Source organism: Ambystoma mexicanum, chromosome 12 (genome assembly GCF_040938575.1).
Source record: "Ambystoma mexicanum isolate Mex_15411 chromosome 12, UKY_AmexF1_1, whole genome shotgun sequence".
Classification (NCBI taxonomy): Eukaryota; Metazoa; Chordata; class Amphibia; order Caudata; family Ambystomatidae; genus Ambystoma; species Ambystoma mexicanum.
Genome location: NC_090936.1, coordinates 570,069,014 through 570,086,862, shown reverse-complemented (window position 1 = coordinate 570,086,862; position 17,849 = coordinate 570,069,014). Strand labels below are relative to the sequence as shown.

The 17,849-nt window shown below is 48.2% G+C and overlaps 1 protein-coding gene across 1 annotated transcript in view; it reads right to left on the bottom strand.

The window, feature by feature from the left end:
* VPS37C (VPS37C subunit of ESCRT-I) overlaps nucleotides 1-16,067 on the bottom strand; it is a 110,157-nt gene extending 94,090 nt beyond the window's left edge. Inside the window, exon 1 of the mRNA XM_069628884.1 lies at nucleotides 15,929-16,067. The gene's annotated coding sequence lies outside the window, so the exon portion shown is untranslated. The remainder of the gene's footprint in view (nucleotides 1-15,928) is intronic.
* Nucleotides 16,068-17,849: the final 1,782 nt, after the last annotated feature.

Below are 17,849 nucleotides of genomic sequence, written 5' to 3'. Positions count from 1 at the left end.
CTGAATGATAACAAAGGGCTCCGAGTTGGCCCCTCCCAACATAAAATAGCCCTCTATGCAGATGACGTCCTGCTCACCATCTCGGAAGCTGATTCCTCGTCAAGACACGCCCTCACAGAAATAGATAACTATGAGATGGTCACAGGGTTCTCCATCAATTTTGATAAATCAGTAGCCATGGGAATCGGCCTAACCCCGGGTGAACATCAGTCCCTGGCCCCAGTATGTCCTGTCCAGTGGGAGGGGAAGGTGATATCTAGGAGTCCAGGTCCCCGCACACCCAAAGGAGATTTATCATGTAAACTTCCCCCTGCTTTTCAAAGAGCTGCAATCGGACATGAAAGGTGGGCACCACTGGAAATCTCCCTAATGGGGCAGATCACTGCATGCAAAATTAACCTTCTCCCCAGATTTCTGTATGCTTGCACCTCCCTACCCGTCAAGATTCCGCCATCTGCACTCCGGGGCCTTCAAAGGAATATGCTCCGATTTATTTGGAGGGGCAGAAGAGCCAGGATTCCCCTAAAGACGATGTTAGGTAACCCTCGGCTGTGAGGTTTGGGAGTCCCTGACCTACAGAGCTATCAGGTGGCGGCACAGCTTGCGCACACCTACGCTTGGCTCATGTCTTCGGGCCACCCTAGATGGGTTGAACTAGAGCAATCCTGCCTACCGCTGCCACTACGCTTTCTTCCATATATTCCGCCCCCTCTACGGCGACATTGGAACTCTTTATTAGCATCCACAAAACATACTCTTTATGTCTGGGATGGGGCCCTAAAGCACAAGGGGATTCCGAGGGGTCTTGGGCTGTTCTCCCCAGTCTTCCATAACTCGGCATTCTCACCCGGTGCCTGCCTCCGAAATTTCAGGAACTGGATTGCAGGGGGCCTTGAGACTCTGGACCAACTCTTTGTGGGGGGCCTCTCCTGCATTTTTTAACAATGTAAAGAAACTTTTCAGCTGGAGGAATCGCACAGCTTCTCCTACGCCCAACTCTGCCACTGGTGCTCGCATCCACAAACCCTTCAGGCAGCAACTCGCACCCCCTCGCCCCTTGAACTGACCCTAATAGACCTGCCGGCCCGGTGTAGGATTTCCACCTTGTACAGACGCTTCCTGAGGGACTTTCCTACCTCCAAAACATTGTGTATGGCGCAGTGGGAGGCCAATTTAGGGCACCCCATAGAGGACCAATCCTGGGTGGACATTTGGACCCGGACACGGTCATCGTCCTCTTATATCACCAATATGGAGTGTGCCTACAAGTTCCTGCTGTGTTGGTAATACCCCTCCCCCTTCGGCTGCATCATATGAATAGGATGCTAGACCCCGCCTGCTGGAGATTCTGCGGTCAACCGGGGTCCTTCTTTCACATGTGGTGGGCATGCCCGAAAGTACAACTATTCTGGAAACAATGCTTAGCCACCATTCAAAGCATTACTCAGGTTACTATCCCACTAGAACCTGAGCCTATTCTCCTAGGAAACCCGGTCCAAGGGAGCTACCCGAGATCTGGGAAAAGATCCAAATTGTTGACCCAATGTCTTCTGGCAGCGAGAATCGTGATTGCCAGCTTCTGGAAGTCGGCTAAGGGTCCCATCATGATCTTGTGGTGGAGGAAACCGTGGGACATCCTGATAGCAGAGAAGGTGGTGGCAGCCAGGGCCGGATTGTTACACTGTTTCCAGAACGTCTGGGCTCCATTCCTGGACTTCAACAGAGTTCCCAGCCTTGTCCTATAAACCCCAGGGAACTAGAAGGATCTTGGACACCAAGGGGGTCGCCCAGGGGGCAGAAAGGGCCGAGATGGAGGTGGAGGATGCGATCTGCTGAGATTTTAACTTGGGTGGGAGGGGGGCAGTCTGGGGCGGCGGAGGGGAGATAGAGGGGATTCCTGAATGTTGAATAACGTGCATTGTCGAATGTTATTCTGTTGTCACCCCGCTTGGGTTTTAAAATAAACATGGTAAAAAAAAAAAAGAAATTAAAAAAAAAAGAAGTCCTAGATGTAGAGAGCCGACAGGTCGTATCACCAAAGCATGTGTGCGTTTTCAGAACAAAGATGCCAATATCGCAGTTCTCATTACCTAAATTGAAAGTCTTGTTGCAAATAATGGTTAGACAAATAAAGCATCACTCACAATTACCTTCCCAATTAAAATACTCTACTGTATATAAAAAAAAACAAGAGTTAGTAAAATATTAGCGAGGCCCCAGTGGTACCTGCTATGCAGCATTTGCTGGGCCACTGCGCAGGGGGGGGGGCGGTGCGTGTGTGCGCGTGTGTGTGTGGTCTCAGGGGAGGTGGGTTTGCAAAGGGACAACACAGCCTAGACAGGGAAAGGCAAGAAAAAGAGCCTCACCCTGGAAGCGGCAATACCCGTCTTGAAACACCCTCTTTTAATTAGTAGCTGCAGGATCTTCATGAGCATCTGCCCCAGGGGCACGGAACATACTTCCCATGCCTAGGGCGGCCCTTGCCAGTGACGTATAAGACACAATTCATGTAAACTCAAATGCGGCACAGCAGAACTGCTTTTCACCATGCAGGTACTAGGATACTTTGGTCCTAGACTCAACTCTAAGGCGTGTGCTACCAGCAGACTGCCCCACTTCAGAACGTAGAAAAATAGGGGTATAAACATCTCATCGAACCATAGCCATCCACTCAGCCATCCAGACAACAATTTACACCCATTAATCTGCCCACCCTTATTCCCTTATTCACCTACACATTCATCCTCCCACCAAAACATATTCATCCACTCATCCATGCACTCTCCCAACCGTATTCACTGAGCCACAGGTTATTCATCCAGTCATCCAACACCAATTTACCACACTACTCCATCAACCCTTATTTACCCCCTCATTCACCCGTCCTTACAACTATATTCACTCACCTTACATTTAATCCACCATATATTTACGCACTCATCCATCCACAGGTCCACCCAAGCAACCATGTTTCATGGTCCAGGCGGGCGATGGCCCGGGGCGCAGAGCTCAAAAGCTCAAGAGGTGGGCGCAGTAAGGGGACCCACCCAGAAAGCTGCTTGCTGGATAGCATATTTAAGCAGCCTGCTGTGCTGGTGAGTGCTCCTCTCCGATGTGCGGCTGGCTGCTCAACTTGTGGATGACTGCATGCGTTCTGAATATGCCAAAAAGGAATGCATATTCCAAACGTAGCGTATGAGGTGCTCTTGAGTCACATACCCTGTGCCCCCTCAGTCTTAGTGCTAATAGCCTTTCAAGTGGGGCAATTTATAAGTGATGGTTCACTTAACATGCCATTGTTTTTACACGGTATCTGCCTAACGTTTCAGTACTAAGACCTGAACATGGGGCATTACCTCCACATCCACTCTTCCCCGTCCCAGTACTTACCTCATGAGGCCCCTGCCTCCGACACAGAACCTTCTTCTATTTCTTTAACTCCCTATAACCCCCCCTCCCCCACATCTACGCCACTCAGTTTAATTTTTCCTGCCTCCGGCAGGTTGGACTTTTTCTTCCCAGTGCGGGGCGCCAGGGAGTACCGATTGCTGGCCCCCTGGGGGGGGAGGGACGGCTAAGTGGCCGGGCCTTCGGCTCCCTCTGGTGCTGCGCTGCTCCTGGTCCCCCTGCGGGGCTTTGGGTCCCGGTTGAGCGGGTTTTGCCTCGCTCGGTCCTTTGCTGGGCTCCGCACCGCAGCGCGGGCATTGTGTCCCGGGTCCTGCTGGGCCCGGGGGAAGGTAAGGAGAGGGGAGGGGGCTCTATGCTTGATATTTTTCCGCTCTCCTGCTGCTATGGCCATATTGGTGTCCCATTCATGTCGGCGCCTTGGTGTGCCTTACGGAGGCAGGTACCTCGCCCGGTTGTGTTTTGCAAGTTTGTAGGCCGGCGCGAGGACAACACGGTCCGGGTCCTGCAGGGCCCGGGATGCGGTAAGGAGTTGGGGGCTTTGTGGATGGTTGTGCCCTGATTCTCCTGCCATTGAGGCTGTGCAACGACATGCCTCCTGTTTAATGCAGCGTTGCCTAGGGGATGGTTTTGTTTGGTTTTTCCCTCTTGGTTGGTGCCTTCTGGAGGGGTACCCATTGGCTTGACAGGTGGAGAATGGGACTGCCAGCTACTTGATGCAGGGCTCAAGCCACCTCTCAGTCCTGTGCTGTGTATACAGGTGGTCAGTTAGTGGTGTGGTTGTGTCTGTGCTAGCCATGGACGCAGGCACCTTGTTCTGTCCTCTTCCTCTGAACTGCACGGGGGACGAAGGAGATGGATTTGTTTTCCCTTGTCCGCCATGGAATTATGGAAACTGCTAATGCATCATGGAAGTAACTGCTAGGAAAGGTTTCATAATTGTATGTCATTTTCCCTCCATGTGTCAACCCCCAAACTTTTTGCTGCTGTTTAAACACCTATGACTGACTTTGCCCGAGAAGCACAGCCCTCAGCTGCACTTTTTATGGGGAAACTGACATGCCCTTAAGACAGTCAGTACTGGGAGACTTTGTTTCCCTTAGTCCTTTCCTCATGTTGCAGCTTTTGTGCAACATGTAACAAGTGTGCAATATAACTTACCTTACAGCACACTTGGGTCTCTAGTCTTTCCAAAGACCCTAGAAACTCGCTGGACTTTTTATGAACTGTGCAGATGTGTCATGGACAGGACTGGTGGCAGCTATCGTTTTCTTATATTTGTAACCCTTTCTTGCCATGTAAACCGCGCTTACCGCGTTTGGCATGAATAGGTGGCCTGGCTCCAAAATGGCCATGCCACGAGGTTCTTTGTCCTTTCCTTTGGCCATCTTGCCCCTTCGCCTTCCCCAGGTCGAGTCAACCCGGGTCAGTCCTTATTTGGTCATGCACTTTCCCGCGAAACCCAATGCTTTCACGGGCTTCTGCATGCCTTGTGTGTGTGCCTCCAGGATGTGGGCTGGGATGTCTGTTCCCAATACACATCCTGGGTGCCAGAGAGTCTGGAGTGTCCTGAATGCCTGGGGCCACTGTGGTCCGTGATTGGCCCACGTATGGAGTGAGTGTTTGTGAGCAGAGCTCCCATTGGGTCCTCTCCGTTTTGGCGCAAAGGGAACTTTGGATAAGAGGAGGCTGAAAACACCACTACCAGGTCGATCTCCTGAGTTCATACGAACAAAGGATAAGGAGCCAAGTGTCCTGCAACAAGAAGCCGAGTCAAGGAACCGCTGGTGACCCGCTGGAAGGTTTGGCACCCTGAGCCCGCTGTCGTCCCGTGGGACCCCTCTGCATCTGATCGTCCTAGAAGGTCTGCGAAGACCATTCGACCCATTGGAATAGTGGGATCAACTATTCTCGGCACATTCAACAAATCCTGCAAGTAAGCCTCTTCGGAAGTGTCCCTGGGCCAACCAGTGGGCTGACCAGCTTACGCGGGACCTTTGCTCTGTCACCGGGCCGTTTCTTGGTATACTGCTAGCTCTGTGTCCACGGCACCCTCACACCGAATTTTGTACACTTGGCTTTCCCAGGTCTGAAGTGAGACGAGTGCGCCCGGACCGGAGTAAACGCGGTTACCGTGCTGCCCTGCTGTGGCAACGACCTGTGCAAGTTTGCTGCATTTGTGACCCCCTTGACCCGAAGCCTTCTATTTGTGACCCCCTTGACCCGAAGTGGAATTGGGCCGATTCCTCCACACGGAGCCGAGAAATCGCGACTGTCCCGTTTGGGAATCCCCGCTGTATCTCAGAAACTACACAGTGTCGAGACGTCCTGATTGTTGCATTCGAACTTGCCAGCGAAGTGGACTGTACTGGCGAGGTTTGGGTCTGCCTGCGTCGGGGACCGGTGAGTAGTCCTTACCCCAACAGGTGGCCCCTAGCGCAGGAGCCCATTTTTACACACGAAGTGGCCCCTGAGGGCCCCTTTCCTTTCCACAGCTATTGGGAAATAGCGACTCCATCCCGCACTCTCAAACGGCCTCTGCCTTCAAGTGGAGGTACTGCTTGAATAGCGGGAACTTGTTCTTCATCGCCTTATCCACCTTCCTGAGCTGCTAGAGACCCTATTTTGTCCATTGGCACAAGCATGTACAATTAGGCATAAGGCTCCTCTCTTTGTAGGGCTTGGACTGCCTCTTAGTTAGGTGTATTCTTGATGTTGAACTGGGTCTAAAGATTACTTGCACTGCCCGTTTTCCTCTGAATCAAGGTGGTCTACATATTTCGTGCTTTTAACCGCTTAGACCGCATTGGTCTTGTATATATATTGTGTTGATTGTGATGTATTGGTTTACTTTAGTATTACTGGGATTCTTTGCTATGGTCTATGTTACTGTTTATACATTTGCAGTCTCAAATACAATTGATAGCGAATAGGTCTTTGGTTGACAGTGTTTTTATTTTGATAAAGGTAATTTGAGGCTGCTTGGTGGTGACTAGTAACACTCAAGACTGTTGAGTGTGTCACAATTTATGAAGAACAGAATTTTCAAGTCACCTTCTAGCGCGCCTGAAGTTAACGCTAACTAAAGGTTAAATGATGTTCCAAAAATCATGTTTGTTGTATCATGAGGCTTTTTTATTCCAAAAATGATCCTCCCAAAATTGTTCTTAAATAGTAGTGCCCACTACACATGTTTCACCAAATCTATTGGCTCATCAGGAGGGATTTATAACAGAAAATTCAATTCAAATTCATTGATTAGATGTAAACATGCCTAATTATTAAATATTTGCATTCATCTAGCGAGCTTGTTCCATGTTTAGATTCCAAATAAGTTTGAAATTGGAGTGGTCTTGGTAACATGTGTGTTTGGGGTTTCCCCTGTGCTGTTTTACCCCAATAGGAGTTTCTTTAAAGTCCTTCGATTGAGACTTGAGAGCTTGCGGGGGGGTCGCGTAACTAGTTAGCATCCTTATGGAATATGTTACAAAGGCCTTGTAATAAAAGTGTCTATATTTTTAATATAACACTTGTCTGGAGTAATTTGTAAGTGTCCTAGCTTTGTGTGCTCATTGAGGTCTTTCAGTCACCCTCACCCCTCTTGAGACTTAGTCTTGACCGCCTGCCATAGCTACCCTGATTTGTCTGGCTTGTCCAGAGGTTACCCTGTTCCAAGAAACTAGGTTGGCCTTCTGAACCTCTGCCCCTCCAGGTCAGAGTTCAGAAATCCCTCTTAACAGTAACAGCCATGCAAGGAGTTACCAGTGTCTCTTCTTTTAGGGCCTAGGTCCTCTGGTGCCAACGTGTTGCTTTCACACCTCCTCTCAGAAATGTGGAAGTAATATGGCAGATTGTAGCACATGTCTCTGCTTAAAGGGCTTCTCTGAGCCCCTGGTGCCAGTGGAGAGGGCTGTTCCTTCTGTGAGTTTTCCGGTATAGGCATACCCCAGGTATGGGGTTGCCTTTGGTGTCTGCTAGCCAGGATGGCTTGCATTGCCCCACTTGGCGACAGTACTCTGCCCATTGACGCCAGCCTGGTGGCTCCTCTGTCGGCTGAGGGGGCCATGGTCTGCCGGACTACCGGGCTGTCCTGTATCTTCCTTTTGATAGTCCTATCTTTTTGGGGGCTGACAGGTTTGCTGCTATATTGTGGCGCAGGCCTGCTTCAACATCCTGTGATTTTACTCTGGTGCAAATGCAGTGACTGGCGGTTTTCCCTGGCTCCTCGTCTCCATCTTCTCTGAGGTGTATTGGACCGGTGGGGTTCGGCTTCCTGGGTACTGGGCTCCTTCCGGATGGGGTTATCAGTTACCATTCCTGTCTCCTCCAGTCCAGGTTTGCATGGTTAGGACTTGGTACCCAGCTCACGGACCAAGTAGTTGGCCATGGGATCCATTCTCTCTGAATTGTTGTTCTGGGTTACCGTCTTGCCCGTTCCTCTCCCTGTTCCAGGTCAAGTTTTCTACTTGCGGGTGTTCCTGGGGCCTATGCCTTCTAGGATGTGTCACCTGCTTATGTGTCTCGAGGCCCTGCACCGCTTCATCCGGACGGAACGCTTCAACGTGGAGGCTTTGCAGAATGTACTCTGGATGTTGTGCAGGGGGGAATTGGATGAGATCACAGCGTTTTCAGTTCCGAGTGCTCCCGTCCGGGGTGCGATCGGCTCCCAGAGTGTTCTCCATGCTAGTGACTACCCTGTTGGTGCATATGCATCTGCAGGGAGTGCATATTTTTTTTCCCTAACTGGACGATTAGTTGGTCGAGGAGTCCTGTCGGCAGGCTGTCCTGCCTCATCTCCCTTTATTCTGCCAGGCATTGCGGGACTGGGGTTTGATAGTGAACTGGCGGAAGCCTCAGCTGAAGCCTTCTCAGGATCTAGTTTTCATTGGGGCACTGGTTTGCCCCGGAATGAAGAGGGTGTTCCTGTCCCTAGAGAGGTCCTGTCGCTTGCTGACTGTTCTGGGCAGGGTTCTCAGAAAGCAGTATGTCTCGGGTCGCCTGTTGCTGAAGTTATGGGGCACGTGGCATCTTGCGTGTTTTCTAGTTCCTTTGGCCCGTCTTCAGTTACGTCCCCTGATGTTTTATCTTCTCTCCCTCTGGCTCCCAACATCTCAGCTTTCGAAGCTTTGATTTCAGTGTCCACAGCGCTGCGGGTCTCCCTGCTATGGTGGCTGGGGGTTCCAAATCTACAGGCTGAGGTGTTCATGGTCCTTCCTCCTGTGGCCTCTCTTACTACCGACACCAGCAGAATGGGTTGGGCCGGTCTACATTGGGGGTCCTCTGAGCTCAAGGGTTGTGAGATCTGGGGAGAGCCGTCGATCATCCAATTGGCGAGAGTTGTGTGCCATTCTCTGAGCTCTGGTGTACTTTGAGGGGTTGCTGGATGGTCGGGCGATTTTGGTCCGAACGCACAATACAACGGCCTTGGCATATGTCAGCCGCCAAAGGGGTTCCGGCCGTTCCTTGAATGCTCTGGCAACTCTGATAGGCACCTGGGGGGAAAATCGCATTTGGTGTCTCTGGTGGCCTCACATATCAAGGGGATGGCAATGTTCGAGCAGATCTTCTCCGATGCCGTTTTCACTCCTCTGCGGAACTGGTCCTGTTGGCCCAGGTCTTTGCGGAGATCTGTGTCAGTTTCAGGTCCCCTGTTCTAGACCCGTTTGCATCCCCAGCCTCAGCAAAAGTTCCCCTCTTCTGCTCTCGGTTTAGGCTGCAGGGGTTTGGAGGGTGGACGCCCTCTCTGTACCGTGGCCTTGGGGTTTCCTTTATGCCTTTCCGCCTATTCCCCTTCTGCCACAGGTTGTTCGACGCATCACAGTGTACAGGGTGACTGTGTTGTTGTTAGCTCCGTTCTGGTCCCGACGGTGTTGGTTCCCCTCTCTGTTGGAGCTTCGGCCCCAGGAACCTTGGCTGGTTCCGAAGTGGCCTTGTCCCCTTCAAGGGGATCTGCGGTTGGAAGTCCGCCGGATGCAATGGGCAGTGTGGCAATTGCACGGTCTAGGCTGATTTCTCAGGGGTTCTCGGGTCCGTAGTCGAATCCATAATGAATGCACTTAGACCTTCCACTCTGAAGGCGTACGGCAGGCATTGGGGCCATTTCCGAGACTGGTATGGGCGGTCTGGGATCCCTCCGCTGCGCTCCGGCCTCCCTGCTATCCTTCAATTCCTCCTGGAGGGGTTTTGACAAGGGCCTGGCGGTTTTTCCACGCTTCGCTCTCAGTGGGCCTCCATTAAGTTCCTTTGGGGGACTCTGATGGTCACTTGGATGGGGAGGAAGTTGCTCCGGGGTTTTCCTTCTTCCCGTCCTTGTACTTATAAGGGGCTTCCCGCTAAGGATCTCCCTCTTGTCTTACGGTTCCTTCAAGGGCCTCCTTTTGAGCCCATTTCCGAGATTGACATCAAACATCTTACACTGAAATCTGCCTTTCTTATTGCCATCACTTCTGCCTGTAGGCTTGGGGAGATTGGGGCTCTGTTGGGTCACCCTCTTTTCCTGAGGGTGCTGCCGGACTCGGTGGTGCTGAGGTGTGGTCCGAAGTTTCTCCCTAAGGTTGTTTCTCGGTTTTCACACCTCTCAGGATCTGGTTCTCCCTGCCTTCTTTCATGATGTGAAAACGCCCAAGGAGGTGACTTGGCATAACATTGATGTCCGACAGGCAGTGTTGGAGTGTTTGGCTAGGTTTGCTCTTTTCTGCCGATCTGATAGTCTTCTGATTGCTTTTGGTCCGGCTGGGGCTGGGCGTAAGGCATCTGTGGTTTCCATTTGATGGTTGTTCCGTGTTGTGGTCTCCATGGCCTATGTGGCTTCTGGCCTGCCTGTGCCTGTACACGTTCAGGTGCAGACCACCAAGGGTTTGGCGGCTTCCTGGAATGTTGCAAGGAGGGTTTCTCTGCAAGAGATGTGTATGGCTGCCGCCTGGGCTGGTCTAAGCACTTTCATCAACCGCTATGGGTTGAGTTTCTCCCACTCTGGGGTTGGTTCCTTTAGGGTTGGAGTTTTGTCTGTGGGGCTGTGAATTAAGAGTTATTGTGGGTGTGTGTTTTGCTGCACTGTTTTTGACTCTGTGTCTCATTGGGACCTTTTCCCCGTTGCTGCTTTGGTATACCTCATGGGGTACGTACTGGGACGAGGAAGAGTGGACGTGGCGGTCATGCTCTGATTACTTACCGATAATCTTCATTACTCATAGTCCTACTCTTCCTCGTCACAGTACTGACGACCCGCCTCACCCTCCCTGCGGGGACGGTCCCAGGCTCCGGCTTGGTAATATGAAACTGAGTGGCGTGGATGTGGGGGAGGAGTTATAGGGATTTAAAGAAATAGAAGAAGGAGGTCCTGTGTCAGAGGCAGGGGCCTCATGAGGTAAGTACTGTGACGAGGAAGAGTATGACTAGGAGCAATGCAGATTACTGGTAAGTGATCAGAGCATTTGTATTCACCAGTCCAGCACAAGTGCCAATTAGCTGACCAAACCCATGCATTCTTCAAAGAGAATTAACGTGCCACACAGCCATGTTTTAAACTATTTTCTTTATGTCTCTTTATTTCACACACCAAACCATTTTTTTTAATATAAGAAAAGCCTTTGTACGGGGAAGTGGAATGCACTCCGAAGGGCAGCTTAAAGAGAACAAATGTCCTCTTAGCGTTGAGTCAAAAATCACCCAGAATTACCAGGAAACGTTTAATCCTTTATTGTAGAATGCCGTGGAAAAAAGAAAGCAACATCATAACGACGCGGTTCACAGACCCCTTGATCACGTTAAGGGTGTAGACACAGATGCAGGACTCAAATACATACATCATCTCTGTGATAATGGGCTGCTAGACAGTACTCTGCCTAAATCAAGAAGCAGTTCATTATTGGACAGTCAGACATCTTGAAATGCCCCAAGTAGTAGCAATGGTGATATGTTGAGGCTAACACAATGAATATTCCTTTGTGATTCTCATTCTGAATTCTAGTGACAGCATTTTATCATAAGCATTAATTGCTAGGAGTGTGCATCACATCAATGAATAAGTTTCATTTTATTTTGCGTTGCTTTACGTGTATCCGATTCTCAATTTAATTCTGCCTGATAATTGCGTATCCTCCCTGTATAATTGTAAATCAGCGATCTTCTCATTCTCCTATAATGGTAGTAATGCTATTTTAAAGTTAAAATAGATGCCGCTCGATTCATGGAGTTCGCATCCACTGTTAAAATAGAAGAAAAAGGGAGAGCAATTTACTCGGCTATGGGATACAATATGAGAAACGGATCACCATGAGTAACAACAATCTGTCATGCTATGCTCCACTCATCGCTGCCCTGCATCACGACATCACTATATATTCAGCGTGCTCGCCTTATATAAACTGGACAAAGACACTGGTTGTAAGTAAATATAAGAGGCTCAGTTGCACAGTGGTCTGTGCAAATATGCATATTAGCTGCCAAATAGTAATAAATTGCTCAGTGCAACATAGCAGCAATCATAAGCAGCAATCTGAATATTCTACTCTATGATAAAGATAAATTAGCAATTTCTTTTTTTATTTACTTGTTATGTTATGTTATGTTATGTTATTTTGCACTTATATAGCGCCTTATATACCATTGGTATGGTCTGAAGGCGCTGGTAGGTTGAACGCCCTTGGGAACCGAAGTTCAGATCAGTAGGGAGAGTCAAAAAGGTGGGTGTGTGCACCGGATATGTGTGCAGCTCGTGCGGTACGCGTGTAATAGCTGATTCTTATCGGTAGGTGCGGTGGTTGAGAGATCAGGAGAATGTGTTCGTTCTGGCAGGATTAATCCGGAACGGATGTGGCTGCGTTAGGCCTGGGGAAAACGCCTGGCTGAGGGTGTGAGATCAGCAGTGTTTACATAGAATGATGTGGAGTAAGCGGCGGATGTTCATATGAGAACAGTTATACCGAATGGTGTCATAGTATCTCTGTGTTCTAGTTGAGTGGTGATGTAAAGGAGAGAGTAAGCGTGGGGTGTGGTATGAATGGTTATATGCTCTTTCAGTGTGCAAACTTCTAAATGCAACTTTCCCAGATTGGGCGAACTTCTAAGTTCTATTTTCCACAGAGAGGCAACTAGGCAAACTTAAGTACAATTTTCCATACAGAGGCTATTGGGAACATTTCTAAATTCAATTTATCAGCGAGGCTACTGGGCACACTTCTAAGTGTAACTCTCGCAGAAGTTATTGGGTACACTTCTAAATGCAATTTTCGCACAGCGTCTACTGGGCACATTTCTAAATTCAATTTTCCAGAGAGGTTATTGGGCGAACTTCTAAATGCAACTTTCCAGAGTGTCTATTGGATACACTTCTATTTAATCATTTATGATTTTTTACAAGATTGTCATACAAAAATGATTTTATACAATAATTCAAAATCTATACAATTTTTCATGAAATTAAAATTCATCAAGTTTCCATTCATATTATTTGAATCATATAGTATTTAACTTTAAAAAAATTAATCATCTATTGTCATAGGCAAACAAAGGTTATTCATGAAATTGGCAAACAAAGGTTATTCATGAAATTGACAGAGGCAATAAGTATACTCATGTTAGGTGAGTTTAGTAGACAGGACCATCTCAGGTTAGGTTGGATATTAGCAACAGTGGATAAATGTCTTTTAAACATGTTGTTTCGTATTGAACATAATGCAGGGCACTCAACAATTAAGTGCTCTAAAGTTTCCTTTTGAAGCAGATTGTTACAAAATCTACAACCATTATCTGATTCGGCTAGTTGCCCACGCTGTGCCAAGATGTCTCGTGTAGGCCACAAATTATACTCTATAAATTTCAATATAGATAAAGTGCTTAGTGCCTGCAGAAATAAGTGCTAATGCAATAACCCAACCATGCATATATTGCCACAATATGTCTAGTACAGTATATATATATTATATATAAAAATAAATCACCATAAACACAAATATTGGAATGCTGGAGGTCTGTCCTGTGCGACTGATGTAACCTTTAATACTCTTATACATGTGGTGCATCCCTGTGAAGGTTAACTCTAATTTTCTTGCTTAAGTATTCTAATGGGTATCTGCTCAGCATCAAAAGGTACTTTAGTTGTCTAAACAAGCCAGCCACTGCCTAGTGCACACACCAAATGGCAACTCAATGTCACCTAGCACCTTGATTAGGAAAGTAGAATTAATTGTGTGTCACCGTGCAGACAGTAGTCCACGGCAAATCAATGCAGTGATGTGTGCAGCAATGATTTGTGTGCTGCACAAGTCACCACCATGTTGGTTTATGGCGTCTATGTGGTGCTCCCTTATGTAAAAGAACATACATATACACCTGTTTTTGTCTGATGTGCCCAATGTCAATACAAGAGCACACTGGGATGTTTTGTGTATGTGGCTCTGATGAGCATGCCACACTCTGACCAGACTTAAACACATAAAACAATCAAAGAAGTTGCCGCAAATTGTAAATCCACTAGCAGGCCAGATGCTAATGCCAGCTCTGTTAAAGCATGGGCCTGCTCGTTTTTGCCGAAATAACCCCTGAGGCCTGCGTAATAATGAGGAGGTAGTGACTGAGGAACTGTGGACCCTTTAAAACGCTTCATCAGCTTATTACTGGTCAGGCTAAAGTTTGAAAGAGGTACATTCTTTTCTGTGTAGCCTTTCTGTGCATTGTTTAATGGGTCTCTGTTGTGCAGTATCCTGCCCTATCTGTAGATATAATTACCTAAATATGTTTCTGTATTGGGGTTGGGCATGCCCACACCGAGACCCAACCCTTCCTCCTCTAAAATTCTTCATAAACAAGAAGCAAAAAGAGCCCTTCTACCCCATTCAAGTGGCTGATATTGCAGCCATTTTATACTCGCATCCAAAAACATAAGCTGTCCATGGTTCATGGTTACAAAACATTTTAATGTTAGGGTGAGTATTGTGAACGTGATGCCAGCACCAAGCCATGCATCAGTTATGAATTTAGAGATTCACACACACAATCCTTTTTATCACAGACTTGTTTATCAAATGTATACATCTCTGACCACTGTTACAGTCCTGAAATGCTCTGTGATTTAATTAAAAGCATATAGGTATCCTTATTGGTGCTATTTGTCTCCTTTCCCTCTCAGACAGGTATTTTGAAAGAGTACAATAAGAGTGTACCAGACTGTCCATCTTGGAATGATAACCTTCGAACAGAAAATAATTCATATGGTTAGTCTAGTAGTGCCCCTTGCGAAATACAAGTGAGGTGGTACGAACAGAACACCTGCAACACAGGGCCAGGTCAGTGGGCCCACAGACCCCGATAGGCTTTTCACACCGCAGTGCGCCAGTATGGACAGTTTGAAACTGCATTCAGGCAAGGCTTTCCCTAAGAGCAGGTGACAGAAAAAACATTTACTTGGCAGCAAAAGCTGTGTTTTCACATTAGAATTCTTCTGTAAAGTACTTGAATTACAATGTAATGAAACCAGCTTCATTTCATTTATATAGCAATTATTTATTCATATTGAGGAGGGGTTTTGTCACACTGCAGAGGTGTAGCTTGGGAGGGACATGTGCCAGTCGTGGGGGGGGCGGGGGGGGGTTGGGTGCGCATTCTGATGTTTCGCCCTGGGCACCAAGTTGGCTGGAAACTGCCCTGCATGCAAGCCATATTCATCCACTCATCTATCATTATTCTTCCACTAATGGTCACCTGTGTTCTTCCAATCATCCATCCACCCAGCCAAACATAAATATAGTCAACCCCTGATCCAACTAGGCCAATCCATTCTTCCATGCAACCATTTCACTCACCCACCATCCGTTCACAAAGATATCCATAGGATGGTCACGCAACCATCCACCCCAATTCACCACTCAGCAGCCACCAAAACAACCATATGCATTCACACACACATGCAAAAAAAGTAAGACCTATTGGCTTTGCCAATGTTTGTTTTAAGGCTGTTTGCACAGATTGAGTTGTACTCTGGAGGAAAACAAAGCCAACAAGGTAAACATACAGAGAACGACCAAACCTCAATCAGAGAAATATAAAACCCTCACACCTACAGAGTAAGAACTGACAGCATCATCATGCAGATTTCAGTGTCGAAAGTCAACGTTAAGGATCACTTGATGAGATAACTATGCAGATATCTACGGAACTTGCATGTGCAATTACAGTGTGGCCAGAAACGTTCTCGTTATCCAGAAACATAACGTACAGTGGTTGTGCATACAAAATGTTTCAGTATCACTATGAATTGCAAAAGACTAGATGACACATGTCATGTGCCACACATACGCAACATGGTCTTCTCCAACAATAATGGGCTCTGGTCCTTAAGAGTCTTGGATGACTTCAAAAGAAGCAATTATACGTAACTACCATGTTACAAAGATTTCTAAAAAGAAATGTATCAATCAGATTATCACTTCAGAGAAAACATCCACCCCCCCTTTAGGTCAATTGAAATCGGACGTACACAACACAAACATGAAGTCACGTTTCAGTCATGTTTAAACGAACGCACCTGACGTTAGGTTTTGGTTGCCCCCAAAAAGTCTCAAGTAAGCATTACGCGATTTCCGTATTTAAAGAGCAACAAAGCTGCGCCTACTGCCACTCCCGAAAGTGAATAGGTACTATCTGCTACTTCCTATCTGAGAAACGGACCCTTCAACGTTTCGTTTCACCTCCTACACGTCACGTGAGAGGCACGTTCCGCTCAGGCCACATACGTCTGTTGTCTGTGCTAGCGCGTGGCTGAGCTCCAGCCTCCAAACCCCTCCACCACCCCCTCTGCGGGAGCGAGCATTGTGGCTGCGCTTGCAATCTGAAGAACGCATACATTCCTCTGAGATTGAGAAAGAGTGTGGGTGCTGGGCAGCGATGGTGATGCAAGCAATTCCCAGACGAATTTGTGCAAACTAGTTTACATTTCGGATTTTCGATGCTACGCAAATGCCTTTTTGCTTGTGTACAGTGGTGATTTGTCCTGTGTAGAGGGCGATCAGAATTTCTAAATAAAAAAACGGGACAAACCACCAACATACAAGTAGAGTAATTGGCTGCTCTTTGACAGTGTGTAGTGGCCCTCTCAATGATCATGCACACAGGTTACTTGTAAGAGGAGGAGGCTCAACTCACCCGCTTTTGGCACGTGTCACCCGCATTGTGAGCAGAGCTGGCCTTGGCGGGGGGGGCGAGCGCGCCGACCGCCCGGAGCGCCACGCCCCCAGGGCGCCATTAGCACCCGACACGCCAGCTCGGGGGAATCTTTCAAGGGCTCCCCTGAGCTGGACTTGTGGGAGAAGGCGTGGCAGGCGGCCTTTTACTGTAAAATGTGCCCGCGGCGGCGGGTGCATTTAAATGCGCCCCTCCGCCGCGGGCACTTTTCATAGGCACCATTAGCCCCCACCACGCCAGCTCGGGGGAGTCTTTCAAGGGGTTCCCGAGCAGGCATAGTGGCAGGCACCTCATTGTCATTGAATGCACCCGCAGCGGCAGGCTCATTTAATGACAATGGGGTGCTAACACACCCTATTTAACCTCCTCGGCGAGGAGGTTAAAAGAAGAAAAAAAAATAAGTGGCCCATCCTGGCCCGCCCCCTTCCGGCCCGCCCCATGTTAAGCAGGGGTGCGCGGTGAGTGAGGGGGGGGGGGCGCTATTTTGCCCAGGGCGCTGCTGCCCTTAAGGCCGGCCCTGAATGCAAGCAGGTGAATTACCTGCCAGGTCCCTCATACGCCCATTCACTTTTATGGGCTCTTACCTGCCAAAAAGAAAGTCAGGTGTTTTCACCCGCCTTGTTGACGCAAAAGGTTGCAAACTATGCTTTATTGCCAACTTGCATATTTACAGATACTGGCTCTTACTGTCCTTATGCTGGTGACAGATCAGCTAGCAGCTATATGGGATGGTGCAGGATGTGGAGCTATGCAGCTGCAGTCGACATTAGGCTGAACTGAGGAGGAGCGCAAGGGCTGCCGTGGCATCCTTTGCCACTCCTGCACTCCGAATCGTGCTTCTTGGGCAGTCACCGCATCTCATCGGTTTGCCGTCTTCTCGTGAGAGGTTGGGAGTGAGTTTGTCGACTCCACAGTAGTTCCCAGGACCGCACCTAAGTAGTAGCAAAAGGGGTATATGCAGGAGATTCTTGACATGTATCTAGATTATTGATTTAATGAAAATTACAGGGAAAACATCATTTTTGGCACAAAAATTCTAACAAAACTTTTTAACGTTGATTTACACAGCGGAGCACCAGTGTCCTTACTAGTAGTTAACAAACATGGTTGTTCATAAAGGTGTGTAATGTTTTGCTAACTTTTCTTTTTCTGTCACAGGTGGAGTTACGGGGTGGTCCTTGCCGGGGAGGCATTTGACGCTGCAGTTTTAGCCATGAGCGGTCCCCGATGGCTGCACTTGAGCCAGGTTCGATTGACGGGCACTG